General features: G+C 35.4%; 1 long non-coding RNA gene across 1 annotated transcript; it reads left to right on the top strand.

Moving 5' to 3' along the window:
• The first annotated feature begins 1213 nt into the window (after positions 1–1213).
• Positions 1214–12992, top strand: LOC143076455 (uncharacterized). The gene is made up of 3 exons (XR_012978655.1): positions 1214–1673; positions 2790–2897; positions 12834–12992. It is a non-coding gene; the product is annotated as an uncharacterized LOC143076455 (long non-coding RNA).
• The last annotated feature ends 1649 nt before the right edge of the window (positions 12993–14641 follow it).

The raw sequence follows: 14641 nt of genomic DNA, 5'->3' as shown, positions 1-14641 counted from the left end.
CATTGATCGGCAAAAATAAAGGGGGGGGTGCGCACCCCCGGAAACCCCCCCCCCCCTGGATCCGCCACTGGTAAGTGTTGTCTGTTTTCCATAATATTTGTGGTATTACATAACATTGAATATTGAATGTATGATCTGCTTACTTTTCATAATCTGTATTTTCTTTTATTGAAACAATTACGTATGCACACTATTTCAAGAATACTTATTGATTAAGTGTTGTCTCCTTGGCTCCAGTGGTACAACATTTAAACACTAAGTGTCAGATATTCTACAGTGGAATTGTAATCCAAAACGTCTTATTTTTACCAACAAAACCTCAGTTTCAGGTTGCATCAACATTTTCGACCTTTATTCCGGTAGACCAGATTTTGAAAACCAAAACATTTTAAATGTTGATAATATCTACCTTCACCGGCCGTCAACAATAAGAAAAACCTATACCGTAGAGTCGGCTATAAAGGTAACGAAATGAAAACAATAAAACAATTCAGTTGAGAAACGAACGGCCTATTTAAATACCAAAGCGATTTTCGAAAAAAAATATATAACGGACATGAGCCAAAGACAACGAATGAACTACAGGCTACTGAACAAGAAATACATGTACTGGTTCAGTGTTTATTATTTAGTATAGAACACTCAATTTCATGGAATTCTAGGTGTTAAGACAATTTATCATATTACCAATTGACTGGGATACCACGGACGTGTTAACATCTATTCCAATGTAGATCTTTACATCTTGTAGCACACATGTTATAAAGTAAACTCAATATAGATACCTGGCCTAACATTTTATACGTCAATCGCGCATTTCTACAGAAGACTCACGAGTTACGCTCGAATAAAAAAAAGATGAATTTAAAGGTAAATAAAATACGAAGTTAATGATTAATAAATAGATGTGCACTATGTGAAAGCAATACTAACCTTGTAAAATGAGATTGAGGATGACAATACCAGCAGTAATCAGAGAACAAGAGAACACCAACTTAAAGATCATAATGATTGTACCTATCATTACAGATTCCCGGATTGAAGTATCGGTTTTGTTTGTTTTTGTCGTAATCTAATGATCTAATGTCAGTCTGTTTAGAGTCGTCAAATCAAATTGTATAAAATTAAGACATATGTCAATACGACTGTTTTTATGACTTACGTTTTGAAATATTTAATATATATATATATTGATATTCTATATGCATTATTTTGGGTAGGCACTTAAAGTTAACCATCGAGAGACGTTAACCACCGAGAGTCGGTTTTTAGACCCGCCCAGTGCACCTAAGCACGCCTACTTTTGGAGCTCTTTAGTATGAAGATAAGAAAAATATACGAAATTACGGAACTGTATACCCTGTTTTATCCTTGTTGTTGGTGTTTCTTGCGCATGCGCACAAAGCACGGTGATAGTTACGGTTACTGACTCAGGAACCTTGTATATTATATACGTTTAATAAACTGGATCCTTGTTGTGTTCAGTTATCGATACACTACGATGGAATTACGGACCAGTTTAACATAAACATGGTAAATAGATAGACAGCTGATAATCATAATTGATTAAGAAATAACCTGGAAGAAGAAATGAGTTAACTATTGATTACAACAGAGACGAGAATGCCATCGTGTTTGTTCTGCTAAAAAAAGCAGGAACATTGGAGTTTATGGTTAGATTTTAAATATTTATTGTCTCCAAACTGGGTAAATTTGATATAGTAACACCCCACCCCCCTTTTTTTTTAAATAACTCGAGAACCACACATCTCGCTCGCTTAACAAAGTAACAATAAGAAATAATTATTGTTAGTTTCAAGAATAATTAATCGTCAAAACTTATCCCCTCCCCGACATCAAAGGAAGTTAAATGTATTATCCCAAAATTAGACCAAATTTTTATGATATAAGGACGTCTTGACAGGCTATTATTTTATTTTGTTTTGTTGGGTTTTTTTTTGCTTTGACGTCTTCCTCCTGTATGAAAAAAACCATAATAGACCCCCCCCTTTTCCCCATAATATAGCTTTTTAAGAAGTCATAACTATTTGGACTACCCCTGAATATATTTCAGACAGACTCTTCTCTAAAAAAATGTAAACATGATTTGAGAGAAATCTTTGTAATAGTTTTTTAAATGATTTAATTATTATGTCATGTATATAATTGACATTAACATAGTTATAAACTGAGACTACTAGTATAACACATAGTGTTATAGTAGTCTCAGCTCTAAACTTTCCATTGTATTGACCAATATGACTAACTCATATATGCTCTTTCCCATAAATGTCACAATATCAATATATTACAGTAAAACTGATAGTTTGATGACATTGTTTAAGACTATTGACCTCAGGTCAGCCTAAACTGAGTTTAAAACTGTAATTTATTCATTAAAACAGTTCAAGACATGTACCTTCTGAAATGTGATTGCATCAAAATTAAACCTAAGGCATAACATACTTAGTGTGCAGGAAGTGCCACCAAATAAATACTGATTTGTAAAATTAGATGATGATATTTGTGAAGTCAAAGATATTATAGCTAGTTATAACTGGTTTTAGATATAAATCTGAGTAAAAGGTTGATTTATATGTGCTCTTTCATGTTTAGATTATAATTTAAATTTAATCTTTTGAAGTTTTTTTTATAATATTAAGACATTAAAATCACAATTATTTATTTATACACAAAAAAATAATTTTTGTCCTTTTTTAGTTGAATGACTGTACACAAACATTATACACACATAATTTTGATAATTCTGTAATGTTTTTTTTCTATAGCCCCAGAATGTGACAAAAGACTTACTAATCCAGATTTACAAAAAATAGAAATAGTTCAGCTACCATAAGACTGCTATGACAAAAATTTTGCAGTTTCCAGAATTTGAGGTAGAGTATAGTTAGGAATAGTTTGATTATGCAGATGCTTAGTTTGCCATAAACAATTATGCCCTTGATACAAAAGCAGAGGAAACAAAAAAGTATGAAAATAGTTGAAAAAAGTAATCATTATTACCTAGTCATATACTGTAAATAGAAAAAGAGAAAAGCACTGGTTATGATTTGGTATTTTTAATAGCATTATCATTTGTCCATAACTTGGAATATATACTGGATTGAGCTTGACATTTATTTAATATCATTGACACATGGTTGCAAGAAATGAAAGATGGTAATTTAAACCTAGCAATTTTATTAAGATTTAAAAAAAAGCTTTTGATTTGGTAGAATATGACTTTCTTTGTTTAAAGCTCGACATGTATGGATTTAGTGAGACTACTGTTAGTTTTTTTAAGTCGTACCTGAATAACAAAAGGTATACATTTGTAATGTTAACTCTGAACAACAACATGTAAAATTTGGTGTTCCCCAATGTTCTATACCTTGTCCTCTATTGTTTGTGCTATTTATAAATGACCTTCCCTTATGCATTAAAAATTGTGAAACAGACCTATATCGTTGTATATGCTGATGACACCACTATTCATAAATCAGGGGGAAACATCTAGAAAATATAAATGATGATGTTCAAGAAGATTTATACAGGGTTGAAGAGTGGTGTAAAATGAATAACATGTTCATAGATGCAAATGAAACAAAATGTTTGATTACTGGAACAAAGCAGAAACTATTCAGACTTTTCAACCAAACTTGATAATAAATTAAAGTATTACAAAATTCTTCATGTGAAAAAATATTAGTTTCAAAATTGACAGCCCACTAAGTAACTGGAGAAATCAAATTGACCAAGGTTGTGCTAATATATCCTCCAGAATATACCATCTTTCTTCAATACATTTTTTTTTATATAACTGCAAGAAAACATAATACAATGGGTGTTCTGCCCCTAATTGACTACTGTTGTATTATTTGGGATGAATGTAAAAATTGAGGGATAACAAGAATTTTAAAAATCCCAAAAAAGGGCAGCATGATAAATTCTAGATGCAGATCTGTTATCCCTCTTGGTATATAGGAGCACTATATTCTATGTTAACCTCCGCCAGTAGGTATAAACAAATACTGTTGATAGACGGTATATAGGAGCACTATATTCCATGTTAACCACCGACGGTAGGTATAGACAAATACTGGTGATAGACGGTATATAGGAGCACTAAATTGTATGTTAACCACCGACGGTAGGTATAGACAAATACTGTTGATAGACGGTATATAGGAGCTCTATATTGTATGTTAACTACCGACGGTAGGTATAGACAAATACTGTTGATAGACGGTATATAGGAGCACTATATTGTATGTTAACTACCGACACTAGGTATAGACAAATACTGTTGATAGACGGTATATGGGAGCACTATATTGTATGTTAACCACCGACGGTAGGTATAGACAAATACTGTTGATAGACAGTACATAGGAGCACTATATTGTATGTTAACCATCGACGGTAGGTATAGACAAATACTGTTGATAGACGGTATATAGAAGCACTATATTGTATGTTAACTAGCGACAGTAGGTATAGACAAATACTGTTTATAGACGGTATATGGGAGCATTATATTGTATGTTAACCAACGACGGTAGGTATAGACATATACTGTTGATAGATGGTATATAGGAGCACTATATTGTATGTTAACTACCGACAGTAAGCATAGACAAATACTGTTGATAGACGGTATATGGGAGCACTATATTGTATGTTAACCACCGACGGTAGGTATAGACAAATACTGGTGATAGACGGTATATGGGAGCACTATATTGTATGTTAACCACTGACGGTAGGTATAGCCAAATACTGTTGATAGACGGTATATAGGAGCACTATATCTTATGTTAACCACAGTCGGTAGGTATAGACAAATACTGGTGATAGACGGTATGTAGGAGCCACTACCGACAGTAGGTATAGACAAATACTGTTGATAGACGGTATCAAAGAGCACTATATTGTATGTTAACCAGCGACGGTAGGTATAGACAAATACTGTTGATAAACGGTATATAGGAGCACTACATTGTATGTTAACTACCAACAGTAGGTATAGATAAATACTGTTGGTAGACGGTATATAGGAGCACTATATTGTATGTTAACTACCGACAGTAGGTATAGACAAATACTGTTGATAGACGGTATATAGGAGCACTATATTGTATGTTAACTACCGACACTAGGTATAGACACATACTGTTGATAGACGGTATATGGGAGCACTATATTGTATGTTAACCACCGACGGTAGGTATAGACAAATACTGTTGATAGACGGTATATATATAGGAGCACTATATTGTATGTTAACCACCGACGGTAGGTATAGACAAATACTGTTGATAGACGGTTTATGGGAGCACTATATTGTATGTTAACCATCGACGGTAGGTATAGACATATACTGTTGATAGACGGTATATAGAAGCACTATATTGTATGTTAACTACCGACAGTAGGTATAGACAAATACTGTTGATAGACGGTTTGTGGGAGCACTATATTGTATGTTAACCACCGACAGTAGGTATAGACAAATACTGTTGATAGACGGTATATACATTGTAGGAGCACTATATTGTATGTTAACCACCGACGGTAGGTATAGACAAATACTGTTGATAGACGGTATATAGAAGCACTATATTGTATGTTAACTACCGACAGTAGGTATAGACAAGTACTGTTGATAGACGGTATATGGGAGCACTATGTTGTATGTTAACCACCGGCGGTAGGTATAGACAAATACTGTTGATAGACGGTATATAGAAGCACTATATTGTATGTTAACTACCGACAGTAGGTATAGACAAATACTGTTGATCGACGGTATATAGGAGCACTATATTGTATGTTAACTACCGACGGTAGGTATAGACAAATACTGTTGATAGACAGTATATAGGAGCACTATATTATATGTTAACTACCGACAGTAGGTATAGACACATACTGTTGATAGACGGTATATGGGAGCACTATATTGTATGTTAACCACTGACGGTAGGTATAGCCAAATACTGTTGATAGACGGTATATAGGAGCACTATATCTTATGTTAACCACCGACGGTAGGTATAGACAAATACTGGTGATAGACGGTATGTAGGAGCCACTACCGACAGTAGGTATAGACAAATACTGTTGATAGACGGTATCAAAGAGCACTATATTGTATGTTAACCAGCGACGGTAGGTATAGACAAATACTGTTGATAAACGGTATATAGGAGCACTATATTGTATGTTAACCACCGACGGTAGGTATAGACAAATACTGTTGAAAGACGGTTTATGGGAGCACTATATTGTATGTTAACAATCGACGGTAGGTATAGACATATACTGTTGATAGACGGTATATAGAAGCACTATATTGTATGTTAACTACCGACAGTAGGTATAGACAAATACTGTTGATAGACGGTTTGTGGGAGCACTATATTGTATGTTAACCACCGACGGTAGGTATAGACAAATACTGTTGATAGACGGTATATAGAAGCACTATATTGTATGTTAACTACCGACAGTAGGTATAGACAAATACTGTTGATCGACGGTATATAGGAGCACTATATTGTATGTTAACTACCGACGGTAGGTATAGACAAGTACTGTTGATAGACGGTATATGGGAGCACTATGTTGTATGTTAACCACCGGCGGTAGGTATAGACAAATACTGGTGATAGACGGTATATGGGAGCACTATATTGTATGTTAACCACTGACGGTAGGTATAGCCAAATACTGTTGATAGACGGTATATAGGAGCACTATATCTTATGTTAACCACCGACGGTAGGTATAGACAAATACTGGTGATAGACGGTATGTAGGAGCCACTACCGACAGTAGGTATAGACAAATACTGTTGATAGACGGTATCAAAGAGCACTATATTGTATGTTAACCAGCGACGGTAGGTATAGACAAATACTATTGATAAACGGTATATAGGAGCACTACATTGTATGTTAACTACCGACAGTAGGTATAGACAAATACTGTTGGTAGACGGTATATAGGAGCACTATATTGTATGTTAACTACCGACGGTAGGTATAGACAAATACTGTTGATAGACGGTATATAGGAGCACTATATTGTATGTTAACTACCGACACTAGGTATAGACACATACTGTTGATAGACGGTATATGGGAGCACTATATTGTATGTTAACCACCGACGGTAGGTATAGACAAATACTGTTGATAGACGGTATATATATAGGAGCACTATATTGTATGTTAACCACCGACGGTAGGTATAGACAAATACTGTTGATAGACGGTTTATGGGAGCACTATATTGTATGTTAACAATCGACGGTAGGTATAGACATATACTGTTGATAGACGGTATATAGAAGCACTATATTGTATGTTAACTACCGACAGTAGGTATAGACAAATACTGTTGATAGACTGTTTGTGGGAGCACTATATTGTATGTTAACCACCGACGGTAGGTATAGACAAATACTGTTGATAGACGGTATATACATTGTAGGAGCACTATATTGTATGTTAACCACCGACGGTAGGTATAGACAAATACTGTTGATAGACGGTATATAGAAGCACTATATTGTATGTTAACTACCGACAGTAGGTATAGACAAGTACTGTTGATAGACGGTATATGGGAGCACTATGTTGTATGTTAACCACCGGCGGTACGTATAGACAAATACTGTTGATAGACGGTATATAGAAGCACTATATTGTATGTTAACTACCGACAGTAGGTATAGACAAATACTGTTGATCGACGGTATATAGGAGCACTATATTGTATGTTAACTACCGACGGTAGGTATAGACAAATACTGTTGATAGACAGTATATAGGAGCACTATATTATATGTTAACTACCGACAGTAGGTATAGACACATACTGTTGATACAAGGTATATAGGAGCACTATATTGTATGTTAACTACCGACGGTAGGTATAGACAAATACTGTTGATAGACGGTATATTGGAGCACTATTTTGTATGTTAACCACCGACGGTAGGTATAGACATATACTGTTGATAGATGGTATATAGGAGCACTATATTGTATGTTAACCACCGACAGTAGGTATAGACAAATACTGTTGATAGACGGTTTATGGGAGCACTATATTGTATGTTAACCACTGACGGTAGGTATAGACAAATACTGTTGATAGACAGTACATAGGAGCACTATATTGTATGTTAACCATCGACGGTAGGTATAGACAAATACTGTTGATAGACGGTATATAGAAGCACTATATTGTATGTTAACTACCGACACTAGGTATAGACAAATACTGTTGATAGACGGTATATGGGAGCACTATATTGTATGTTAACCACCGACGGTAGGTATAGACAAATACTGTTGATAGACAGTACATAGGAGCACTATATTGTATGTTAACCATCGACGGTAGGTATAGACAAATACTGTTGATAGACGGTATATAGAAGCACTATATTGTATGTTAACTACCGACAGTAGGTATAGACAAATACTGTTTATAGACGGTATATGGGAGCACTATATTGTATGTTAACCATCGACGGTAGGTATAGACAAATACTGTTGATAGACGGTATATAGAAGCACTATATTGTATGTTAACCACCGACGGTAGGTATAGACAAATACTGGTGATAGACGGTATATGGGAGCACTATATTATATGTTAACCACCGACGGTAGGTATAGCCAAATACTGTTGATAGACGGTATATAGGAGCACTATATCTTATGTTAACCACCGACGGTAGGTATAGACAAATACTGGTGATAGACGGTATATAGGAGCCACTACCGACAGTAGGTATAGACAAATACTGTTGATAGACGGTATCAAAGAGCACTATATTGTATGTTAACCAGCGACGGTAGGTATAGACAAATACTGTTGATAAACGGTAATACTGTTCATAGACGGTATATGGGAGCACTATATTGTATGTTAACCACCGACGGTAGGTATAGACAAATACTGTTGATAGACGGTATATATATAGGAGCACTATATTGTATGTTAACCACCGACGGTAGGTATAGACAAATACTGTTGATAGACGGTTTATGGGAGCACTATATTGTATGTTAACCATCGACGGTAGGTATAGACATATACTGTTGATAGACGGTATATAGAAGCACTATATTGTATGTTAACTACCGACAGTAGGTATAGACAAATACTGTTGATAGACGGTTTGTGGGAGCACTATATTGTATGTTAACCACCGACGGTAGGTATAGACAAATACTGTTGATAGACGGTATATACATTGTAGGAGCACTATATTGTATGTTAACCACCGACGGTAGGTATAGACAAATACTGTTGATAGACGGTATATAGAAGCACTATATTGTATGTTAACTACCGACAGTAGGTATAGACAAATACTGTTGATAGACGGTTTGTGGGAGCACTATATTGTATGTTAACCACCGACGGTAGGTATAGACAAATACTGTTGATAGACGGTATATACATTGTAGGAGCACTATATTGTATGTTAACCACCGACGGTAGGTATAGACAAATACTGTTGATAGACGGTATATAGAAGCACTATATTGTATGTTAACTACCGACAGTAGGTATAGACAAGTACTGTTGATAGACGGTATATGGGAGCACTATGTTGTATGTTAACCACCGGCGGTAGGTATAGACAAATACTGTTGATAGACGGTATATAGAAGCACTATATTGTATGTTAACTACCGACAGTAGGTATATACAAATACTGTTGATCGACGGTATATAGGAGCACTATATTGTATGTTAACTACCGACGGTAGGTATAGACAAATACTGTTGATAGACGGTATTTAGGAGCACTATATTGTATGTTAGCTACTGACAGTAGGTATAGACAAATACTGTTGATAGACGGTATATGAAAGCACTATGTTGTATGTTAACCACCGGCGGTAGGTATAGACAAATACTGTTGATAGACGGTATATACATTGTAGGAGCACTATATTGTATGTTAACCACCGACGGTAGGTATAGACAAATACTGTTGATAGACGGTATATAGAAGCACTATATTGTATGTTAACTACCGACAGTAGGTATAGACAAATACTGTTGATAGACGGTATATAGGAGCATTATATTGTATGTTAACCACCGACGGTAGGTATAGACATATACTGTTGATAGATGGTATATAGGGGCACTATATTGTATGTAAACCAATGACGGTAGGTATAGCCAAATACTGTTGATAGACGGTATATAGAAGCACTATATTGTATGTTTACTACCGACAGTAGGTATAGACAAATACTGTTTATAGACGGTATATGAGAGCATTATATTGTATGTTAACCAACGACGGTAGGTATAGACATATACTGTTGATAGATGGTATATAGGAGCACTATATTGTATGTTAACTACCGACAGTAAGTATAGACAAATACTGTTGATAGACGGTATATGGGAGCACTATATTGTATGTTAACCACCGACGGTAGGTATAGACAAATACTGGTGATAGATGGTATATAGGAGCACTATATTGTATGTTAACTACCGACAGTAAGTATAGACAAATACTGTTGATAGACGGTATATGGGTGCACTATATTGTATGTTAACCACCGACGGTAGGTATAGACAAATACTGGTGATAGACGGTATATAGGAGCACTATATTGTATGTTAACCACTGACGGTAGGTATAGCCAAATACTGTTGATAGACGGTATATAGGAGCACTATATCTTATGTTAACCACCGACGGTAGGTATAGACAAATACTGGTGATAGACGGTATATAGGAGCCACTACCGACAGTAGGTATAGACAAATACTGTTGATAGACGGTATCAAAGAGCACTATATTGTATGTTAACCGGCGACGGTAGGTATAGACAAATACTGTTGAAAAACGGTATATAGGAGCACTATATTGTATGTTAACCACCGACGGTAGGTATAGACAAATACTGTTGATAGGCGGTATATAGAAGCACTATATTGTATGTTAACTACCGACAGTAGGTATAGACAAGTACTGTTGATAGACGGTATATGGGAGCACTATGTTGTATGTTAACCATCGACGGTAGGTATAGACATATACTGTTGATAGACGGTATATAGAAGCACTATATTGTATGTTAACTACCGACAGTAGGTATAGACAAATACTGTTGATAGACGGTTTGTGGGAGCACTATATTGTATGTTAACCACCGACGGTAGGTATAGACATATACTGTTGATAGATGGTATATAGGAGCACTATATTGTATGTTAACTACCGACAGTAGGTATAGACAAATACTGTTGATAGACGGTTTATAGGAGCACTATATTGTATGTTAACCATCGACGGTAGGTATAGACAAATACTGTTGATAGATAGTATATAGGAGCACTATATTGTATGTTAACTACCGACGGTAGGTATAGACAAATACTGTTGATAGACAGTATGTAGGAGCACTATAGTATATGTTAACTACCGACAGTAGGTATAGACACATACTGTTGATACAAGGTATATAGGAGCACTATATTGTATGTTAACTACCGACGGTAGGTATAGACAAATACTGTTGATAGACGGTATATTGGAGCACTATTTTGTATGTTAACCACCGACGGTAGGTATAGACATATACTGTTGATAGATGGTATATAGGAGCACTATATTGTATGTTAACTACCGACAGTAGGTATAGACAAATACTGTTGATAGACGGTTTATGGGAGCACTATATTGTATGTTAACCATTGACGGTACGTATAGACAAATTCTGTTGATAGAAGGTATATAGGAGCACTATATTGTATGTTAACCACCGACGGTAGGTATAGACAAATACTGTTGATAGACGGTATATAGGAGCACTATATTGTATGTTAACTACCGACGGTAGGTATAGACAAATACTGTTGATAGACGGTATATAGGAGCACTATATTGTATGTTAACCACCGACGGTAGGTATAGACAAATACTGGTGATAGACGGTATATAGGAGCACTTTATTGCATGTTAACCACCGACGGTAGGTATAGACAAATACTGTTGATGGACGGTGCAAAGGAGTACTATATCGTATGTTAACCACCGACGGTAGGTATAGACAAATACTGTTGATAGACGGTATATAGGAGGACTGTACCACCGACGGTAGGTATAGACAAATACTGTTGATATACGGTATATAGGAGTATTGTATTTTATGTCAAACATCGACGATAGGTATGGACAAAATCCGACAAATACTGTTATACAGACAGTGTATAGAAGTACTGTATTGTATGTTAACCACCGACGGTAGGTATAGACAAATACTGGTGATAGACGGTATATAGGAGCACTTTATTGCATGTTAACCACCGACGGTAGGTATAGACAAATACTGTTGATGGACGGTGCAAAGGAGTACTATATCGTATGTTAACCACCGACGGTAGGTATAGACAAATACTGTTGATAGACGGTATATAGGAGGACTGTACCACCGACGGTAGGTATAGACAAATACTGTTGATATACGGTATATAGGAGTATTGTATTTTATGTCAAACATCGACGATAGGTATGGACAAAATCCGACAAATACTGTATACAGACAGTGTATAGAAGTACTGTATTGTATGGTAAACACTGACGGTTGGTATGGACAATTTCTGTATCATGCATCAATTGTAAATAAAAGTATCATATGAGTGACACAGGCTCATTGAAGCCTCTAGTTTTAATATTATTAATGTGGAGATCTGGTCTAATTTATCATTTTCTCTATTACATGCATGATAACTGAAAGAATTGAATTGAAATAAAAGTGATAATATTTCTATTGTAGGTTATCAAGATTTAGTGTTTCCATACACGTGACAAAGATTGAACAACAAAAACATCTCAAACTTTACAGGACAGAGTAGACTTTTTTCACTGTGCTTAGTTTTGTCTTTATGTCTAAATTATGATACCTTTGAAAAAACCAATAAAATATGGAATAACATTTATTTCTATCTTATAAAGTGGAGTGAAGAAATAAGGGGTCATTGAAAACATAAGAATATATTGCTATCATATATGCAGATCAGCAGCCCATACATTTGCTATAGCACATAAATATGGGACCAATAATTTCAAGTTGCCTTTTAAAAAAGACCTTATTAATGTTATGCGAGATACCACCAAAGACCACTAGGTGTTGATCAAATGATATTGTAAATAAGAGGCTTGTCCAAAATATTTCCAACAGCTGTTTGATATACACTACCTTAATCAAACCACAATGGTAAAAAAACAGTTTTGGTCAGTCTTAAAAGAAGCAAATATAATTTAGAAAAAGTGCAAGCTGTTGATAAAAACTACAAATAACTGCCAGTCCTAAATGTGGGTGGAGATTACCATTTAGCACAAATGAGTTTCTGGACTAAAGAAAGTAATTTCGGCACGAACCGATTATACCCTTTCAAAAACTATGTGTATTTCCTTTTATAAAAGTGGCAGATTATCTTTCTATCTAGAGTATCTATGACAACTAACTGCTGCTCCTAGTGACGTTAGTCTTTGGTTTTTGAAAAGATTGGATATATTGTCACAATTCTTTTCTAAGGTACCGGTCTGATAAACAGGAAGTAGCCAGATTAGCTACTAAATATATGCACACTGAAATATAGTCCCTTAAAATTCCCATGGCTGTGTACATGTTCAGATACGAACTATGAAAATTTTGTTTATATCTTTAGAGAAGTAAAATCAAGTATGTATGTCTTTAGTTTTGTCAAATTACTGTCTTGTTTTGTCCTGTTATTAGGTAACAGTACTGATACAATACTGTAAAAATACGAAGATGTGGTATGATTGCCAATGAGACGCCTACATGTATCCACTCAAGTTCAAATAAAGTGGATGTAAGCAGTTATATGCAACCATACAGCCTTCAACAATGAGAAAAATCATATCAAATAGACCCTTGTAAATAGGTGTTGATCAAATGATATTGTAAATAAGAGGGTTGTATATTTCATGACGGTATAATACTAAACCCCTAACAGGAGGGATTGTGCCTGATATTTATATGATGAAGACATAATCTTTCAATCAGTTTAATTAAGGTCTGGTTCTGGCATGTCAATAACTGCTAGTAGTCTGTTGTTATTTATGTATTATTGTCATTTTGTTTATTTTCTTTTGTTTCATATTCTGACATCGGACTCGGACTTCTCTTAAACTGAGTTTTACTGTGCGTATTGTTTCGCGTTTGTTTATTCTACATTGGCTACAGGTATAGGGGAGGGTTGAGATCTCAAAAAACATGTTTAATCCCGCCGCAATTTTGCGCCTGTCCCAAGTTAGGAGCCTCTGACCTTTGTTAGTCTTGTATGATATATAATTTTAGTTTCTTGTGTATAATTTGGAGCTTAGTATGACGTCCATTATCACTGAACTAGTATACATATTTGTTTAGGGGCCAGCTGACGGACACCTCCGTGTGCGGGAGTTTCTCGCTACATTGAAGATCTATCGGTGGCCTTCGGCTATTGTCTGCTCTATGGTCGGGTTGTTGTCTCCTTGACACATTCCCCATTTCCATACTCAATTTTATAGTATGATTTACATCTGCAATAATCACGAAACAATCAGAGACAAGTTTGGGTC

This window comes from Mytilus galloprovincialis, chromosome 5 (genome assembly GCF_965363235.1).
Source record: "Mytilus galloprovincialis chromosome 5, xbMytGall1.hap1.1, whole genome shotgun sequence".
NCBI lineage: Eukaryota > Metazoa > Mollusca > Bivalvia > Mytilida > Mytilidae > Mytilus > Mytilus galloprovincialis.
Note: the sequence above shows the minus strand (reverse complement) of the source record. Positions and strands in the feature narration are given on the sequence as shown.